The sequence below is a fragment of the Echinops telfairi genome, unplaced genomic scaffold (genome assembly GCF_000313985.2).
Source record: "Echinops telfairi isolate 266 unplaced genomic scaffold, ASM31398v2 ScPeMD7_2565;HRSCAF=3150, whole genome shotgun sequence".
Lineage (NCBI taxonomy): Eukaryota > Metazoa > Chordata > Mammalia > Afrosoricida > Tenrecidae > Echinops > Echinops telfairi.
The window spans coordinates 2,610,457-2,631,714 of record NW_022106463.1 but is presented as its reverse complement, the minus strand read 5'-3'; positions in this window follow the sequence as shown (position 1 = coordinate 2,631,714).

Below are 21,258 nucleotides of genomic sequence, written 5' to 3'. Positions count from 1 at the left end.
CCCCATTCCCCTTCCCCATGAACCCTTGATAATTTATATTTTGACATATCTCTTATAACTCTTATTACAGTCCACACATCCATTGTATCAGGCATAGTTGTACATATGTTGCCTTCCTTCTTTTATACACATTGACGTTCTATTGAGCCCTTGGGATCAGTTCCTCTTTTGACCCTTCCTCCTGCCCCACCCTCATGACCCCTTGACAGATTATAAATTATTACTCTTTTCATATCTCGTATGGACTGCTGTTCTTTCCCCCTGAAGGGGTGTGTGTGATGATGTGTCCATCATTGTAACTGGTTCCCCCTTCCTCTCCCCTCTCCTCCTCTTCTCCCTCTTCTAGATATTTTCCTACCCATACTGTCTTGCTTTAGCACCCTCCCTGTGAGAAATTCCCACTAACAGTGTTTGCAAACAAGACCCCCATCTTTCTCCCAGGGCAGGCCGAGTATCCAAGGAACACACCTTTACACGCTCAAGATGACCCAGGGCTCTAACCTCCGTGTGATCGTCCTCCAAACTGTCTCAGCAGCAATGAAGTGTCCTTATTCCAGACTTCATTGCTTCCCTTGCCCCCAGTTAAGACCGTATTTCATAATTTAAGCAAGAATGTTCATTTCTGATTCTTCCAGAACCCCTCAGCCCCACACTCCTTCAATCTCTGCCCCCGCCCTCCTTTGAGCCTGGCCATTGCCAGAGAACAGAAAGGAGGGGAATGGAGAGAAGAAGGAAGAAAAATTAAAACAGAAAGGGGGGAGCAAAGGAGAGAGCAGAGAAGGAGGAAAGAAGATGAAGGATGATGAAGGACATAAAAGCCTCGAGTCCCTTGGCTGGAGAACCAGTGGTCGGATGAGAGACTCGAGGCTTCCTCAGAAACATCAATTACTTGTGGCACCAAGACGAAAGAGAGGGTGGCTCGGTTACACCCACCAACCTGCAGCACACATGCGAGCCTCATAAACAGATGGAAAAATGACTTTCTGTTCACCCAGCAGTGAGTTTGCACTAAGCCAGTGCACGGATTGTTCCAAAGCCGATATTTTCTCGGGTTTTCCTGCCAAGAAAGTTGGGAGGCGCAAGACAGGCCTCTCTGCCAGTGCCAGCTGAGGCTCAGCCCTGACCAGGCTGCTGCCCAGGGCACACATGCCGTCCTCAGCTGTGAGGTGTGGAGAGGTTAGAGAGTGGAGTCTTGGGCTGCCAGCTGCAGCACTGCTCTCTCTGCCGGGTCAGGGGTCAAAGAAGTCAGAGATCTCCCCACCGTATCTCCTGCTAGGTTCTCAGGAGCTGAAATCTTCCCGTCTGGAGCTGCAGCACGTGCACCCATGATAAAGGTACTGACTGGTCCATGCTATAAGAAGTCCATGTTCCCTGCACTCGAGGTCCCATAGTCTGTCTTCCTCAACCGGCACCGAATTCCCAGAATTGGACAGGTCACCTGGCAACCGGACTCCCAGTGGTTTTGGTTTCACAAATGGCAGGAAGATGGCTGAGATATCTGGAAATTTATTTTGAAAATCTTCTCGGTGGTCACGAAGAACGTGCTTTTCCTCACCCTCGTGCAGGACATCATCTCTCTCTGTCTCTATCAGGAAAGGAATTGTTTCTTGTGCATAAAAAAGTACTTAGACTTGAACCCCAGAATAAGAGTTGTTGGCAAAGCCTGCATCTTTCTTCCTTTGGTTTTCTGAAATCTCTTTGCAACCTGGGGGAAGATGGATGCGAATGGATGCATAGCTGCTTCCAAGAGTTCCTGGGTGGTGATAACAGTTACCAGGCTCTGTTTCTAACTAAAATTTAGAGGTCAGGGTCCCAGCCACTCCAGGCCTGCCTCCCCCCACCCCCCACCCCCAGCCAACCCCCAACCTCTAAGGCACCACAAAAGGAAAGTTTGGTGCCCTGCTTCTGAAAACACAGTCATTCCACACTCTGTGGGGCAGAGTTCTGCTCTGACCTATGGGGTTGGGTGGGGGGTGTCTCTGTAAATCAGTTATTTTGACAGCAACTGTTGGCTTGTGGTTTTTGTTTTTGTTTTGATTTGATTTCGTTTCCTGGGGCTACTCCTTACAGGCAAGAAAGGCAAGACTTGGTCTTACATGCTTTAGACATGTTGCCAGGAGAGACCCACCCTGAAGAAGGACCTCATGCTTGTACAGTGAGAGTAGCCCCAAAGGGGAAGACCTCAGACAAGCTGGGTTGACACAGTGGCTGCATTGATGGACACACAGTGAAGAACAATTGTGAGGATGACGCAGGATCAGGCTGTGTTTTGTTCTGATGCACAAGGGTCGCAGTGAATGGAACTGATTTAATGGCACCCAACAACAACAAAAGCAACAAGGCTGCTTTAACAAACCACCACAAATTTGGTGACTTCAAACAAACAACCTTTTCCTTCCTAGGAGGTCAAAAGTTTGTAAAGTGTAGACCTTGCAGAGAACCTTCGTCTCTTAGCTTCTGGTGACTCCAGGTATTAAGTGCCCGTGATGGCGTCTCTCTAGTCTCTGCCTTCCTTCTCTTTCTTTTCCTTCTTTTAATCAGCCTATACTTGTGACGGGCTTAAGGACCCACTGTAAACCATTCTTAGATCCTCACCTTCCTATCTAGCTTTTTTTTAATGCCCTGATCCCAATAACCTCATGTTTTAAGGTTCTGGATGGATATATCTTTTGATGGAGTATCAATCAACACACTTCAGTCCCTTCTTAGAATGTGCATTTACAAGTTGTAAAATTTGTAAATTGAAAAATTCATCAATTTTACAAATAGTAAAACTCATAAGTTACCAAGATAAGACACAAAGGATTCTAATTAAAAATGTAACTCTGAAGTATTTGAGATATCACTAAAATAGTATAGTATACAAAATATCTGTGAACTAGATGAAAGAAATGTTAATTTTTTCCATGTTTATTGAAAATATTATATTTTTAAAAATTAACTTAAAAAATTATATATTTTTAACCACTGCCTACTTTCCCAAGAATAACTACTATTGCTCAGGTCTGTCTTTATGTATTGCAATTTGCTTTTGTGAAGCATTATTCTTGTATCCATAAACTTCTCATGATAATTCAAGGAAATCTCGATCACTTACACCAGCTGCCGTGGCAGAAAATGGGAAATGACATCTCTGAGCCTTAGACGCTTAGGTGATAAATCTTGGTCTGGCCACATCACGACACTGCAGTGCTTGAAGGAAATAAGATGTGTGAGTGATCCATGCATAGAATAGCTATGTACTGTACATGTATATGAAGTAGTAATTTTCTTCTCTTTCTTCCTAACGATCCACCCACACCTCTGACTGTTCAGAATAGAGACCTGGCCATTTACTGCCAACAGACAGACAAAGCAACAAATCAGCTGTAGAAAACCTGAGGAGCACTGTTCTACTTGACACACATGAAGCATCCCCTTGACTCAGAGCTGACTCAAAAGCACAGCGTTTGGCTCTATATGACTATGCTGCAATCCGGGAAGCTCATTGCTATTCCCTCCAACTTATTTGATTTTCTTTCCAAGAATATCACCATCATACTCTTGTCACCACTAGATAATAGCAAAATGGCTCTTTATTTAACTTTTATAAAGCCTTTACATTTATATTGACAAGGACTTATTTTAACTTACTATACTAGAGAACTTTAACTCAATCATCATATTCAGATAGTTAAATTAAAAGCTTCTTATTAGCTGATGGCAAGACTTCCTCTTATGTGCTTTAGGCATGCTGACAAAAGACATCAATCCCTGGAGAAAGACGGCCTGCGTGGTAAAATGGAGGGTGAAATGGAGGGTAGCGGTAGAAAGGAAGACATTCGACAAGATGGATTGACACAGTGGCTACAGCAATGGGCTCAAACGAGAGTCATGGTGAGGCTAGCACAGGACCGAGCACTGTTCATTTCGCTGCGTGGAGGCTTGCTGCTACGAGTCAGAAGAGAGTCAGCAGCAAAAAGTAGCTGAGCTGTCGGCTTGTTTTCTCTGGACCAGGAAACTGTTGCAGTGTTACCGTCAGCCACGGGTGGCATTTTACTGAAGCTCCTTTATCTGGCACTATATTACAACTCCACTGAGGAAAAAGTACCCTTTGAAGCGTAACTTTGTTGTTCGGAAGTTTTCATTTTCATGGTCCAGGTCTATGTGAAATTCCCTGTGTAAGCCAGAAATACATGGTGTGTTTCATCCTGATCATTGTGACTTCTAACCGTGTGCTTTACCTCTCATTGATGAAAAATAAAATAATGGTAAAGGCATTCTTCTCTGTACCATTATTTATTTTATATAACCTTGCCTGAGTTTATGTCTAGGTACGAATCCTGGTGGGGTAGTGATTATCAGTTGAGCTGCTCACAATACGGTCAGTTGTTCCAAACCACAGGTGCTCCACCAGAGAATGACAGGGCTTTGTACTCCGGTCAAGAGTGAGTCTTGAAACTCACAAAAGCAGTTAGCAACCCCTCTTTACAGGGGCTGCTGTGAGTCAGCATCGACCTAATGGCAGTGAGTTTGGGGCGGGGGGGCGGTTAAGTCATTCCTTTCTGCTTGGAGCAAACAGCTAAACTCTCCGCTGCTCATCAAGAGGTTGGCATTTTTGTTTGTTTGTTTTTAATTTTCTTTTTAAAGAATCATTTTATTGGGGGCTCTTACATATATTACAACAAACTATATCTCCATTGTCTCAAGCGGACATGTACAATTATTGGCATCAACAATTTCTAAACATTATCTTTCTTCTGATATCAGCTCTTTTTTCTCCCCCTCCCCCACCCTGCCACTCCCATGAACCATTAATATAGTATGTATTGTTATTATTATTTACACATATCTTACACTGCCCATTTTGTCCCTTCACCTACTATCCTGGTATTCTTTCCCCAAAGGGGGTTTTTCTGTCATCATTGCTATCATTTCCCCGCCCGCCTCCTTCCTTTTCTGTAGCCTCCTGGAATCATTGCTCCCATTACTATTTCTGAGGGGGTTTGTCTTTCCTGAATTTCGTATATTGAAAGCTCTTGTCAAGGACACTGTCTGTACACCAGACTAGCGGGAGTTGCAAGATCAGACTGAGATCATAATAGTGGGGGGAGGAAGGATTAAAGAACTAGAGGAGTGCTGTGTATTTCATTGGTGCTAAACTGCCCCTGGATGCATTTTTGCTTCTGTGAAGCCCCTCTGTGCCAGGACATCCAATTATCCACAGAGGGGCTCTGGGTATCTAGCTTGAACCCTCTCCTCACCTTGGTAAGGTTATTTAATTTTGGAATTCTGATATCTGTTCCCATCTACATCTCATGATCACACATGCTGGTGTGCTTCTTCCATGTGGGCTTTGTTGCATCCCTGTTAGATGGCCGCTTGTTTGGCTTCAAGTTTTTAAGACCCCAGATGCTATGTCTTTTAATAGAAAGAACCACTTGCCTTCTTCACCACATTTGCTTATGCACCCAGTTTGTCTTCAGCAATCTTGTCAGGACGGTGGGCATCGCCCAAAGCCACATTATTATGACAAAGTGTTCTTGTGTTGAGGGAATACATAAGTAGAGTCCCAGAGTCCATCCACTGCCTCAATGTATTGCTGCTATATAAATATATGTACATAGGTCAATACCTCATTGTTATGCATTACTATATTTACATATATGCACCTCTATGTCTATATGTCTATAAATAGTTTTGCTTCCTAGTTCTTTCCTCTATTCCCTTTTACCTTCCATCCTGTCCCATTATTTGCACCCTGCTCCCCTCATTTGACTCTCCGCAATTCCTCCCGCTAGCTTACAGCTGCTCCACCACTACCAGAATTTCTACTCCCACTGGCTGCTGATTTTATGTCCCTAGTTGTTCCCCTGTTGGTGACTTTGTGTGCTTGTCACTCCCTTCCCCCAGCTCCTCCTCCTCCAAGACACGACCCCCACTCCCTAACCTTGGGTGCATTTGCTTTCTCCTCGGGCTTGCCTCTCGTGTCTGTCGTATGTAGATAGACAAAGCAGGGCCAGTGAAGACAAAGCACCAAGAGGCTGGCATTTCTTATCTACCCAGTGATACCACAGAACAAAGGCTGCCCCGAAGTCCCTCTGAAAAATTAGCCACTGGCACCTATGGGCCACAGTTGTTATGTTTAGGTCACTAAATATAAAGATGTACGACTCAACAAAACTGTAAAAGTAAGGAGATGAAAACATAATAATAATGTACTAAGCGCCTCACAAGAGGATGATCTGACAAATGATAATTCACTCAAAACCCAAACTCACTGCCATCTAGTCAGTTCTGGGTCGTAGCAACCCTATAGGACATGGTGGAGTGACCCCCATGGGTTTCCAAGATTGTAACTCTTCATGGAAGTAGAAAACCTAGTTTTCCTCCTGTAGAATGCATGGTGGTTTTGAACTGCTGGCCTTGTGGTTAGTAACCCAATACATAACCACTGTGCCACCAGGGCTCCTGATAACTCACTAGTTCTTGAGGGAAGAAAACAAAAAGAACAAAAGGCAGAAACTTTTATTTTCTTGGCACAGTAAGTGTTCAATAAAAATCCCTTGAAGAAATTACGGGCCATTTACTGTGTGGGCTTAGAATAACTAGTAGCTCCAACAACAAACAAAAAGATCCTTGTGTCTTCACTGCTTTTATCAGTCTTCAGTTAGAAGGAAGAATGTGATGTTGAGGAGCGTTTCACAGAGGCTTTATGATGGCACCCCAAGGTAATAAAATCCATGTAAATCATTTTCTGATACTCTAATGTGATGGGGAGAGAGATTTTAGAATCTGAAAGAAACTGTGAGCATGTCTCATGCGTTTCATGCATGCCTTTCTTTGAATGTCCGCTTTCTTAGATGAGCTTTTTGGCAAAGGATGAAAAGCTGAGAAGTGATTGGAGTGCACTCATTTTGTGCTTTGGATCAAAAGAAGAATCAAAGTGTTGAGATGCCTGAGATGTAGATGACAAATTGATGATAATCAAGGACCTGGCTTATATTCTTACCAGAGTTTACGGATTTTCACAGCAAAACTCCAATAGGCAGACTCCAAACTCCCATGACAGAAAAAAAAAAGCCAGATCTGCTAAATGCACCAACAAACCTCCCCCAAGAAGCCCCCAAATTGTGAACTACAGGAATGGAATGAGAACCAAAATCCGAGGAAATTTTGAAGACAGGAGTTACCAATTGTTCTTTTCTGCTAGCAATGGACTTTGGCTTTTGGAAAACACGGTTTGCAGACAAACCCACTGGGATGATTAAGCTTCACATTCCATCATCCCCCAGAACTCAGTGCGCGCTTGTGTTGAATATGTTGTGTGGTATTACCCACTTGGATGATGGTGAAGAGCCTCTGCCAGCATCAATTATTTTGACTTGGGCAGCAAATTGTTTCTAACTGTTCCTCATGACAGAAATTAGTAAACAGGTTCCATTATTCTCTGCAATTAGGCCTAAAATGTGATTGAAAGATCCAGTCATCCCTGAGCAAAGCAATGCTATGATTTATTTTCATTAAACTGTAGGAGACTAATTCACTTACTCCCCAAAGATGCAGCTTATGTCTAGCGATCATACACAGCCCAAGGATGCAAAGATAGAAAATATATCATCGTCTTTTCCCTCAGATGGATTTTAGATGATCAAAATATGGTATTAAAACTGCTCTCAAGCCAAGCTTGCATGCTGTTTGTGTGAAAACACAAGCATAGTAAATGGGCAGTGAAAAAATGTTTAATGTCAGCTGATAATTTTTCAAATAATACAAAAAAGAGCTGGGAAAGAGGGGAGGAGAAAAAAGTAAAGAAGGAAGGAAGGAAGGTAGATAGGTAGGTAGAAAGGGCATAGAATAAGGAATATCAAAGAAAAATGGCCTATACCGTAACATATCATAACAATAAACTGTACCATAGCTAGGTATGATAGTTGGTAGAGCAGGGGGTCAACAAACTCCCCAGTGAGATGGATAAACATTGCGGCTGCAAACATGGGCTCAAACATCACAATGATCATGACTGTGGCGCAGGGCTTAGCGATGATTCATTCATTCATTCTGTTAAGATTGCCTGAGTCAAAGTCACTGCAATAGAACCTGACAACTTGAAAGAGAATACACCATTTCCCTTTCTACATTCTTGTTTAGTATGACAATAAGATTTCTAATATTTAAAACGTATAAAAGAATAGAAATCAAAAGTGAGTGGAAGGAGGTTGAAAAAGAAGTTTGAAGCTCAGCCACCAGTTTATGTCAATCCAATAGAAAAAAAGTAGATCATATTAGAAGCACAAAATTAAGTTGATAAAAAATACAAATAAGATAATAATCACAACAAGGCATAAAAAGATCAAATTGCCCATGAAAAATATACAGAAGTATGAAGTGTGCAAATTATTTTAAATAATTGTATGCTACAGATAAATCAAATATAGGTATTCAGAAAGTTTGAAAATTAAAAAACAGTTAAAAAGATGCCGGAAGGGAGACACCGGGCAGTGTAAGATAAGATATAATGATAATTTATAAATTAATAAGGGTTCATGAGGGAGGGGGGAGTGGAGAGGGAGGAGCAGGGGGAAAAGGAAAATGAGCTAATTCCAGGAACCCAAGAGGAAAGCGAATTTTGAGAATGATGAGGGCAACAAATGTATAAGTGTGCTTTACACAATTGATGTATGTATTGTGATGAATTGTATGAGCTCCAATGAAATGATAAAAAAAAAAAAAGAAAACTAATATAAAGAAATTGTGTCTATGAGAGACTGTGAACACCCCTTATAGAAGTCTGTAGGTGTGAGTGGAGGCCCCAAATCCACTTGCAGGGCCCTCACCTGGAATACGCTTCCTGTGAGTTCTCTGTGGCATAGTTTCATGGAAGGGAATGGACTTACTCTCAGACAGAGAGGCACTGTGAAGTCCAGTATGGCAGATCTAACTAGTTAAAATCTCATGCTCTATCATTTGATCTCCCTTGTGACCCACATGCTGTTTTTTTCAGCTTTTAATACTTAACTTTTTATGTTAATCTCCTCTGCTTTCTTTTTAAATGGAGATTTTCCGTGTTCTGTCTGGTCGTTGCCGGCTTTGTTGTTGTTGTTAGTTGTTTGCTTCCTGTTTGTGTTCTGTATGATTGTCTGTATATGAAACCCAGAAGAGGCAGAAACTGAAACTGGATTGAGAATTGTCCAGCGACATGGCAGGGGAAAGTGAAGTAAATGGGGAGTTAATAAATAGTATGAGAAGAAAATGTTCTGAAATGAATCATGGTCGTGATTGTACTGCTCTTACTTTGAAAAAGGAATGGTTTCATGTGCCTCTGCTCTTACTTTTGAAAAAGGAATGGTTTCATGTGCCTCTTCTAGCTTCTGGCCACGACTCTCAATTCATTACTCGAGAGGCCAGGTAAGCACAGGTGTACCCGTGTTATCTATTGATGTGTAGTGAACAATTGCACCTTGTTTCCCCACAGGATTCGGCATGGAGGCACGGCAAGCATCTCACTCTCTCCCCACCTCTCAGCACCTTTCTACAGAATCAAAGCCTTTTTTTAAAAAATCTTTTTTTCTTTTCCAAAGGTTCCATCCCTGACAAGGACAGAGCACCCAGTAAACCAGGTAAGGATGGAATTTTAATCAAGGTAAGCATGGACTTTCTTGCCCATCAGGGACTGGTCTCCCTGAGAACATGTTCAAAGTGTATGGTAAAATCCATATGAAATTGTTCATTACAGGTGAGTAAGTAGGCACAAGTAAGCTTGTGCTTACCTGGCTCACTGAATAACCTGGCCATGAGTGTCTTCCCTTTGTGTGTCACCCATGTCATTTACAAGAGATTAGGCCCTTCTCTCAACTCAAGTAGCACTTAACGGATATTTTCAAATAAAGACCGTCTTTCCCCAAACCAATGGGCCCCGATGAGGTAAGCATGAGGGTGTTCACTGCAAATCTTGTAGTTCAAGCCCACCAGCTGCTCCACAAGTGAAATATGGGTCATATTGTCTGTGAAGATAGACAGTGTTAGAAACTCTAAAAATTAGTTCTACTCTGTCCTATAGGGCCACTATAGAGTTGAAATCAATTTGATGGCAGTGGGCTTGTATTTATTTTCTCAAAACAAGGTCGCATACCCAAGTGCAGGGGTTGTGACTTCAACATATTCTTGTAGGGGACACAATTTAGTCCATGACAGCACATAATTTTTTAAAACATTTTATTGGGGGTCTTGTACAATGCTTATCACAATCCATACATACATCCATTGTGTCAAGCACATTTATACATTTGTTGCCATCATCATTCTCAAACCATTTGCTTTCTACTTGAGCCCTTGGTATCAGCTCCTCATTTCCCCTCCCTCCCCACTCCCATGAACCCTTGATAATTTACAAATTATTATTATTTTGTCATATCTTACACTGTCTGATGTCTCCCTTCACCCACTTTTCTGTTGTCCATCCCACAGGGAGGGGGTTATATGTAGATCCCTGTAATCAGTTCCCCCTCTCTACCTCACCTTCCCTCCATCCTCCAGGTATCACCACTCTCAACACTGGTCTTGAAAGGATAATTTGCCTTGGATTCCCTGTGCTTCCAGTTTTTATCTGTACTAGTGTCCATCCTCTGGTCTAGCCACATTTGTAAGGTAGAATTGGGATCATGATAGTCGGGGGGAGGAAGCATTAAAGAACTGGAGGAAAGTTGTCTGTTTCATTGGTGCTATACTGCACCCTGACTGGCTCGTCTCCTCCCTGTGACCCTCCGGAAAGGGAAGGCCAAGTGCCCAAAAAAGGGAATTGGGGCCCCAATCCGCACTCCCCCTCATTCACAATGATATGATTTTTTGTTCGTTGATGCCTGATACCTGATCCCTTCGACACCTTGTGATCACACAGGCTGGTGTGCTTCTTCCATGTGGGCTTTGTTTCTTCTCAGCTAAATGGCTGCTTGTTTATCTTCAAGCCTTTAAGACCCCAGATGCTCTATCTTTTGATAGCCAGGGACCATCAGCTTTCTTCACCACATCTGCTTATGCACCCATTTGTCTTCAGCAATCGTGTCGGGAAGGTAAGCATCATGGAATCCCAATTTAATAGAACAAATTTTTCTTACATTGAGGGAATACTTGAGTGGAGGCCCAATGTCCATCTGCCACCTTAATACTAAGCCTATAATTTTTTAAAGACCCAAATAATAATCCAGAAAGCTTCTTGCAAAGTCCAGTATAAGATCGCTTTACTGTTGAATTTTACTAAACACTTATTGAAAACTTAACACCAAGCCTTCCCAATATTTTCCCCCAAAAGAGAAATGGAAGACATACATCCTAATTCACTCTAGCCCTGATAGCCAAAAGAGGTAAACACATAAAAAGAAAAAGAAACCTACAGACCAATATCCCTTAAACACACACACACACACACACACACACATACACAATCCAGAAACATTTAAAAATGACCCCTGGTTGTATAGTGGTTACATGTTTGGTGGTGATCAGCAAGGCCAGCAGTTTGAAACCACCAACCCCTCCTCAGGAGAAAGACAGGGCTTTCTACTCCAGTAAACAGTTACACTCTGAGAAACCCGCAGGAGCAGTTCTGCTCTGCCCTCTAGGGACCGTATGAGTCAGCATCAACTGGATGGCATTGAGTTTTGTTGTTGTTGGAGATAGATCATAGAGGCAACCTTCTAACCATAAAGTCGGCAGTTCAAAACCACCAGGTTCTCTATGGGAGAAAGATGAGGCTTTCTACTCCTGTGAAGATAGGGTCAAAACCCACAAAGGCAATTCTTTGTGAGTCAGAAACCTGCAAGGGCAATTCGTTGAGTCAAAATTCACTGATTAGTTCAGGTGGGATTTTCTTGTTTTATTTTGTTTTTGGTAAATAACGGCCATAGTGATTAACTCAGAAATAAAATGCTTATTAAACATAAGAAAAATCAATGAAAACTATACACCATATTAATGAATGAAGATAAAAGAAAAACACGATCATCTCAATAGGTGCAGATAAAAAAAAAAAACTTAAAAAAATCAAAAACCCTTCAAGAAAAAAAAATAAAAAAAACTATTATTATAGAGGAACTTACTTAACCCCATCATGGACATCAATGATAAAATCATACTTAATAGTGAAAGACTGTTTTCTCCTTAAGGTCATGAATAATAGGATGCCTATTCTTATCACCTCTAATATACTGAGATTCAAGCTGGAAAAATTAAGAAGAGAACAAAACTGAAAGTTTCCGGCCTGAAACAAATAAGTAAAAATGTCCATATTTAGATGACATGATGAAGTTCTCAGGATTTTCTACAAACAAGGAATGCCTGTAAATGAAGGAGCTGGGAAATCATCTTTGTATAATCATAGTATAAGGTAGTTCAGGCAAGAATCACCAATAGATGCTATATCTGAGGAGACATTTTATGAGGCTTGCTATATCTCTCACAATCTGTTGCAATGGAGAAAATTTCAACTCATAGCAACCGTATAAACTAGTAGAACTGTCCCAAAGACATAATATTTACAAAAGCAGGCTGCCACATATTTTACCCTGAAGCAACTGATACCGCTGGATCACTGACTTGGCCGTTAGAGGCCAAGTCCTTTAACCCATGCTCATCTTGGTTACTATTGTTAGGGGCCTTCCAGTCATCTCCCACACATAGACCCCATGCACAACAGAACAAAACACTGCACGTGCCCGGCCATCCTCACAATCATCCCTCCGTCTGAGCCCATTGAAGCAGCCACTGTGTCAACCCATCTTCTCAAGGGCCTCCCCTTTACTTTATCAAACATGATTCCCTTCTCCGGGGACTGGTCTCTCCTGACAATCCATCCAAAAGTATGTAAGATGAAGTCTCACCATTGTTGCTTGCCTCTAGGAAGCACTCCGGCTTTACTTCTTCCAAAACAGTTTGGTTTGTCCTTTTAGCAGGCCATGGTATTTCCAATATTGTCCCCCAGCACCACAATTCAAATGCATCAATTAGTTTATAGTCTTCATTATTCAATGTCCAACGTTCACATGTGTATGAGACCATGTAGACTACCATGGCTTGGGCCAGGCTCACCTAAGTCCTACAAATAACACCCTTGCTCTTCAGTACACTACAGAGGTCTGTGCAGCAAATGCCGCAAGTCCTTCTGACTTGCAGCAAGCCAGGTTGTGACATCTGCATGCAGCAGGCTGTTAATAAGCCTTCCCCCAACCCTGATGCTACGCTCTTCTTCACGTAATCCAGCTTCTCTGATGATTTGCTCAGCACACAGATTAGACAAGTATAGTGAGAGGATGCAACTCTGGTGCACACCTTTCCTGATTTTAGACCATGCAGTATTCCCTTGTTCTAGTCCCGTAACAGCCTCTTGATCCATGCACGTGTTCCAAATGAGCACAATGCAGTGCTCCGGAATTCCTATTCTTCTCAAGGCCATCCACGGTTTATTATAGTCCACACAGCCAAGTACCTTTGCGTAGTCAATAAACACAAGTAAACATCTTTCTGATATTCTCTGATATGAACCAAGATCGATTTGATATGAGCAATGGTAGACTTGGCCCATGTCCTCTTCTGAATCCTGCTTGAACTTCTGGCAGTCCCCTACCAATGTGCTGTTGCAACCACTGTTGAATCGTAAGTAAAATTTTACTTGTGTGCAATATGAATGATGTGGTTCTACACTTTGAGTATTCTGTTGGGTCACCTTTCTTCATAATGGGCAAAAAAATGCTTATCTCTTCCAGTCACTTGGCCAAGTAGCTGTCTTCCAAATTTCCTGACATAGACGAGTAAGTGCTTCCAGTGTTTCTTCAGCTTCCTGAAACATTTCAATGGGTGCTCCATCAATTTCTGGAGTCTTGTTTTTGGCTGATGCCTTCAGTGCAGTTTGAGTGGTTTTCCTCAGCACTATTGGTTCTTGCTCATATGCTACCTTCTGAAATGGTGGACTGTCGGCTAGCTCTTTCTGGTACAGGGACTCTGTATTCTTTCCATCTTGTTTTTTTTTGGGGGGGTGGTATATAGCAATTTTAATTTCTGCATATTAATTTCTTCATTACCAAAGAATAAACTTTCAATGATAATACATTTGTAGTGAAAAAAAAGATTGAAAAATCACATTCATATAATCAAAACAACAGGAAAAAAGACATGATATTAAAACTATTTTAGGTATAGATGTACTTTTAATGTGAAGAACTGCTTTAGGATATACTAAAAAGGACCAAATTGCTTGTCCAAATTCATTCCTAGGCTTCTTTGCTGTGATTCACGTTTTAATGCTTAAGAACAATCATTCAAAGATCACGGTTGACTGATCTGCTAATTCTATTTTCAAAAATATTTAATAGCTTTAAAATATTTATGCCCATTCACTTGCATTTCGAGACTAATATTATAGGCTTGCATTAATGGTACAAGGTGTAATTGGCTTATTTCTTTTTGCTTCTTGAATCACTCAGTATTTTACCTATAGAATCTTTATATGTGCAATTTGAGGCATGTGTTTTTTAGTTATTTCCATTTCAGATATGCTGAGAAAGTTCTTCCCTTTTGATTTTCTGTGTTTCAAAACAATATGGTATTTATGTATTTTATATTTCTATAACATTTCTTTATACTATTTGGCTTTGTCTTCTCATGCTACCCTTTCAAATGTTCTGCTCAGTTCCTTGACTGCATTCTGTCCTCCATTGGCTTTAGCTGGTCTATGATTAAGAGCAATTTTCAGAGTCTTTCTTGACTTTCTCTTTGAACTTTCCTTTCCTTCCAGTCTTTTCAGTGACCTTTTCTTTCCTCCCACAGCACATCAGGTCTTCTCTGATTAGGATTTAATCTTGCATCCTGCTACTTTAAGAGGAAACAGAGACGGCCATTAAAAACTTCCAACCAAGGAAAACCCAGAGCCAGATGGCTTCACAGGGGAGTCTACCAAATAGCCTGTGAAGAGTTCTTGCCAATTCTACCCAGACTATTCTGGAATACAGAAAGGGTCCTGGATGTGTCAGAGAAAGTGATTACACTTCTGTTGGGGGGGGGTACCTTTTATCAAGAAAAAAACAAAACAAAAACCACTTAATACTGCTTACATAGTACCCCAGGGGAGAATATGCCTGCTACTATGTTCAAAATTGGACCCTTTTGATCTAGTCTTTATCCAGCTGTTGGTGACCCCAGGTGTGTGCTTTAGACTCTGGGACCTTAACTCTGTCCTGCAGAGAGGTGCACCATCTTTCATAGGCCACACGAGAAGGATTTGATGTGGAAACTCCACTAAATGAACTGGATTTTAACTTAAACTCACTTGTAGTACATTTAAGCAACTGACACACACCCTGGAGCTAAGGCTGAAACACACTAGTCTGAGAAGGAGCAGAGTACTGCTATCCCAGGATTATGGAATTGGTGGTTGTGGTAGTTACATAATTTCATGTCAACTTGAAGACATAAAAGTGTAGGGGTGCTATTCAATCTTTCAGTCAGGTCACAGCCTAATGTGGGCGTGACCTTGTGGGCATGACCTTCTCAAGGCCCTGGGAACCTCCCCATCTCTCTCTGCATTCACCTTCCTGCTAGTTGACTCTGATTGCTGCCAGAGCCGTGGAGATGTGTCCACCGCCATTGGATGCCCAAGGCTTTGCACCCACTGACCTGTGATCTTCCTGCATTCTGCATCATTGCAAGTGGCTGCATGAGTCTGAAGAAGGACTTATGGACTAGTGTTGCCCTTGTCGACTTGAGTTGGACTGGGCTGGGATGTTTTCCTGATATAAAAAATCCTCCTTTCTTAAACATATGATTGTTGCTAGCATTGTTTCTCTTCAACCCAATCTAACACAGTGGTCATTAGACTTGGGTTACTATCTCTTGCTTTGAGGTTGCCCAATTAATGGGGCTTTGGGACTACCACTTATTTACTATTTTAATACTCTTTGCTTTCTTATGACATATATTAGTCCAGTAGGCACAGTTCTGTCTCTGAACGAGTTTAATTGAAATTGTTATCCTATCACTAACTCCCATTATTTGGGTGAACTTCTAGTCACTTGGGGGATTAATCTGTACAAGTCCGTGATTAATGCATTGTGTTCTGAAAAGCCAAACAGAGATGAATCGATGAAGCACCTCATCTCATGGAAGGAGTTGGAGGATATTACACTGAGCGAAGTTAGCCAAGCACAAAAGGACAAGCACAACCTGAGACCCAGAGGAAAGTTCAAATGACAGAATAGGCACAGGTGAAAGTGTACGTATCATGCAGTTTCTGGGCTGGGGACCAGATATTCTGGCAAGAGCCAGACCAAACATAAGAATACATATGTCATCAAAAAAAGAAGTAAAAGAAAAAATTTAAATGGTGCAGATAGTACCTGTGCAGAAAGACATCCCATTCCCCAACCCCGTATGCCTGATGTGCATGATATCCAAGTTAGATAAACCCATCATAAATAGTAATGGGAGCAATGATGCCCTGGCGGTACAGAGGGAGGGGAAATGGAGGGGGAAAAGACGGAGAATGCGGGAACCCAAAGCAAAGATTACTGCATGATCCCACTCAAGGGGAATGGATAACAGAATTGTAGGTGAATGGATTCAGTGGATGGTGTAATATATGGCAAAAAAAAAATTTATAATATAAGAATAAGGGTTCCTGGGGGGCTGGGTGGGGAGAGGGAAATGATAAAGGAGAGCTGCTCTCAAAGAGTTTAAGAAGAAAGAAAATGTTTTAAACATGATGGTAGCAATAATTGTACAATTATACTTGATCTAATTGAATTATAGATTGTTATAATACCTGTAAGAGCTCCTAATAAAATGTTTTTTTAAACTAACAATAATTAAAAAGTATTACAGATAAAATCCTCAATTGAGAAGAAAGCAAAAAATATTTGTTTGATTTTCTGTGTTTTGCATGATTTTCTACCTGTGAAATCCAGAATAGGTCACTCTATGGAGTTAGACGGCGGGGAGATGGGGTAGGTAAATCTATGGAGTTAGACGGCAGGGGAGATGGGGTAGGGGTGGGTTCAGGAGCTAATAATAATGGGCATAAGAAAATAAAATACTCTAAAGTTGACTGTTGTGATGATTAAACAATTCATTTTTATATGATCAATGGTTACATTGTCTGATTTATGAATTATATGCCAATAAGACATTTTAAAAAGAAAAGAAAACTAAATCTGAATATTGCTTAATATAATGATGCAAACATTTTCAACATAATACTAACAAACAGAATCTATCAGTACCTTTAAAAAGATTGCATTCTATGATCAAGTGGCATTTATCCAAGGAATTGAAAGGTAATTTACCAAAATTAAGTCAATCAACATAGAGTGCCACATGTATAAAAATAAAGCAAAGAAATACATATTTAGCTCAGTTGTGATTGACAAAGCTTTGACAAAACATATCACACCTTCATTATAAAACACACTCAGTAAATAGTAATGGAAGAAAATGCCCTTTACACCATAGAGGGAATGGATGAAACAGCTACAACTGACCTCATATTCCTTGACAGGAAAAATAAGTAAAAGCATCCAGATAGGAAAGAAACAAATGCATTTATCATTATTCATAGATGGTATGAATGATATATACATATATATAAAGTGCTTCAAAAAGTTTGTAGAAAAGTGAAGTTTAAAGATAATTAGGAATAAATTTAGCCAGAGTGGTGGATCATTTGTATACTGACCACTATAAAAATTGCTGAAAACATTTAAGAAGACTTAAATAAGTGGAAAAATCCTCTATGTTCATAGTTTGGAAGATGTAATATTATTACAATGGCAGTACTACTGGAAGTGAATTTCAGAATCAATACAATTACTATCAAAATTCCAAAATTTAAAAAATGTAGATCTGATCTTCAAATTCATATGGAATTGCCTGGGGCTTTGAATAATCAAAGCAATCTTGAAAAGAACAAATTTGGAAGAATCACCTTTCCTGATTTCAAAAAGCTGCAGTAATCAGAGCAGGCTAATATTTGAATAAGGATAGGAATACGCTCCTATGGGATAGTCTGAGAGTCCAAAATGAAGCCCATGCACCGATGGCTTATTGATTTTCAAGAGAGTAGCCATAATTGTTCAATAGGGAAAGAGCAATATTTTCAACAAATGGTGCCAAACAACTTAATACCAACAATAAAAAATTTTAAATGAAGCTGAACTCCTACTCACATCATGTGTGGCCATTAATTGAAAATCAATCAAATACCTAAATGTAAGAATTAAACCCATAGTTCTAAGATAAACAAAACCAAACAAAATAAAAACATCAGCAAAAGTCTTCATGACTTTGATTTGATAATTAATATAGATATAAAATAGGTATGACACCAAAGCATGAGAAATAAAAGGCAAAATAGATCAAAGAAAACTAAATTTTTTTCTTCCAAGTACCTCATTGAGAAATTGAAAAATGAAAACAGAATTGGGGAAAATATTTGCAAATCATTAACTGATAGAATTGTATCTAAAATAGATACTCCTGTGAGTATCTATTTTAGAACAACATCTCGGTTTAAAAATCATCAAAGGACTTGAAGGGACATTTCTCCAAAGATTTACAGATGTTCGTCTAGAATGGAGAGACACTAGAAAGGCTCTCCTCGAGAGAATTCCTATAGAGCAGAACCATCCTTAGGTTTTCCAGTGCTATAGTATTTGTGGAAACAGGTTTCCAGGTCTTTCTCCCAGCAGACTACTGGTGGGTTAGTAATCGAGCAGGTGACCTGTTCACCATCTAGTTTTCTCCATTAGTCGCTAGAACACAAAACAAATCCGTTGCCAATGAAGGTCTCTTCCTACTCATAGAAGCCTCACAGGGTTCTGAGAGTGTAAATCACGATATGAGTATGAATTATTTGTCTTTAACCAGTGAAGTGGTGAATGACCTTGAACAGCCTACCTTGAAAACCAAGCCACTTCCACGGAGTGGAATCCAGCCCATAGCTACTGTATAGGGCAAAGTTGAACTGCCTTTTTGAGTTTCCAAGGCTTTAAATCGTCAAGGCAGCAAAGAGCCTCATCTTTCTTCTTCTGAGCCATTGGTGGGCGCCAACTATTGACATTGTTACTAAAGCTCAACTCCTCACCATTACACAGCAGGGGTCCTGGGGATTCTTTAAATAAGCACACATCAAAACCACAATAATGTATAATTTCACACTCATTTGGCTGGATTTTATATGTACGGGTGTCCAAAGTAATATGTTTTTTTTGTAAAAATGCAACTGGTTTTTAATGGTAAGCACATTTTGGTAAAGCAAGTTGAGATTTTAATTTGATTTTTTTAACGTTCTTTTTTTCCCTAAGTAGCCCAAATAGCTTTCTTCCACGTGTTACAGCGAGACACTGTCCTTTTCATACAGCTATTGGCTGCCATGTTTATCATTTCCCCAGTCTGCCTAGTCTGAGGCAAAAAAGTATACTGCTACTCTAGCGTGACTATTTTAGACCATTTTCATTCCGATGACATTATTTTCCTTCATTCTCCTCCCGTCTCTTGGTCAGGATCCTGATTCTATTTCAGAATTTCTCCTTCTCTAGAGAAAGCACGTATGTTGCTTCCTAGTCTAGTGAATGGTTCATTTGTGCTTTTGAATTCTTGGTGCCCTTGTTATATTGCCTCACTTGCCCTTCCTTTTCCACCTATCTTCTCTGGCTCAGTTCTCTGACTCAGGAAGCAGTTAAGAATACTTCTTAAGCACCCTTGTCTGAATTACATAGGTTTACCAAGAGAAAGACGAGTTCTACCTTCAGAAGCATTCGCGGTTAGATGGTGGAGTCATTGCTATTTGCCATTGAGTCATTTCTAACGCCTAGTGACCTTGTGCACAACAGAAGGAAACACGGCCTGGCCCTGTGTCATTTGCACAATGGCTGTTATATTAGATCACTTTTTAGCAGCCATTGTGTCGATCCATCTGCTCAATGGGCGTCCTCTTTTTCTCTGACTTTCAGAGACCTTTTTTTTTTTTCTAAAGAGAGTTCCAATGAGTATGACGATCCTGATCAACCGAATTAGGAAAAATATGCTGGGAGTACTCCACTTAGCCCTTCTTGCTCCACTTGAAAAGAAGTCTCTCTTCAGAGAGCACAGTCCACTCTAAGTCGTACTTAGGAGATCCCCACCAGTGGCCAGCATTGCCAGTAAAAGGCTAGGTAAATCTGTTACCATTCACTTTTGGCTCCCACATTGAATTGTGTCTTTGAACAGTTCCGACAAATGTCTCCATCTTATACAAAAATTACTTCTATCATAATAAGTGCTACAAAGAGGAACTGCCAATTCTATGAGAAGAAAGTAGGAAAGCATTCCCGGTGTAGGAGAGCTATAAGGGATGAGAATAATCTCGCACATACTCCAGAAGGGTACCTGCCTGTGACTACTGAAACTTACAGTCCTCAGTTTCACTACTCGGTTTTCGAATGCTCCATAAACATATAAGGGTACTGGCTACCATACGAAGAGGTACCCTGCCACCCCCTCCCCCCCAAAAAAAAAACACTGAGAAAAGCTTCTCTGTGTGGACCTTTCATAATAAGCATTTTTTCCCACTAGGTAAGCATCAAACAACTCACTGTGAGTGAGTTAGTGCACCCAACGGTGTTGCCTGGAAAAGTGCTCTCTGGTCACAGTGAATTTTTTCATAAAAGCATTTTCATTCAAACCTCATTTTTTGTGATGGCTGAACTAACACAATATGGTTTGAATATCAGCATTTAATGACCTTGACCATATTTAATTTAAATGGGATATTTATTTAGTCATTAACAAGTGTTAAAGAGCCACTCTATTTTTTAGACATTATTTTACTCAAAGAGAAAACAGTAATAAGGAAAATAGTCCAGATGTTTTGTGCTTGGAAAGCACAATCATTTATAATAGAGAATTGATGTATTTTAAGTCATATTAATAGACTACGAATATGAAGAACACTAAAGCAAGCGAAGAGGATGTCGAGTAATGGGAGAGATCGGGACTTGTATGCTACTTTGTTTTTGATCGATAACTTGGCCCTTTTTGTGTTGGTTTGGGTAGACTAGAGAAACAAATTCATAGACTCTCATATGTATATCGGAAAGAGCTTTATATACAAGAGCAATTGAACATTTAGAAAACATCCCAGCCCAGTCCAGAGCAAGTCCAGAAGCCCAATATTAGCTCATATGTCTGATGCCAGTCTATAAGGTCCTCTTCAGACTCATGAAATACATGCAATGACACCAAATGCAAGAAGATCACAGG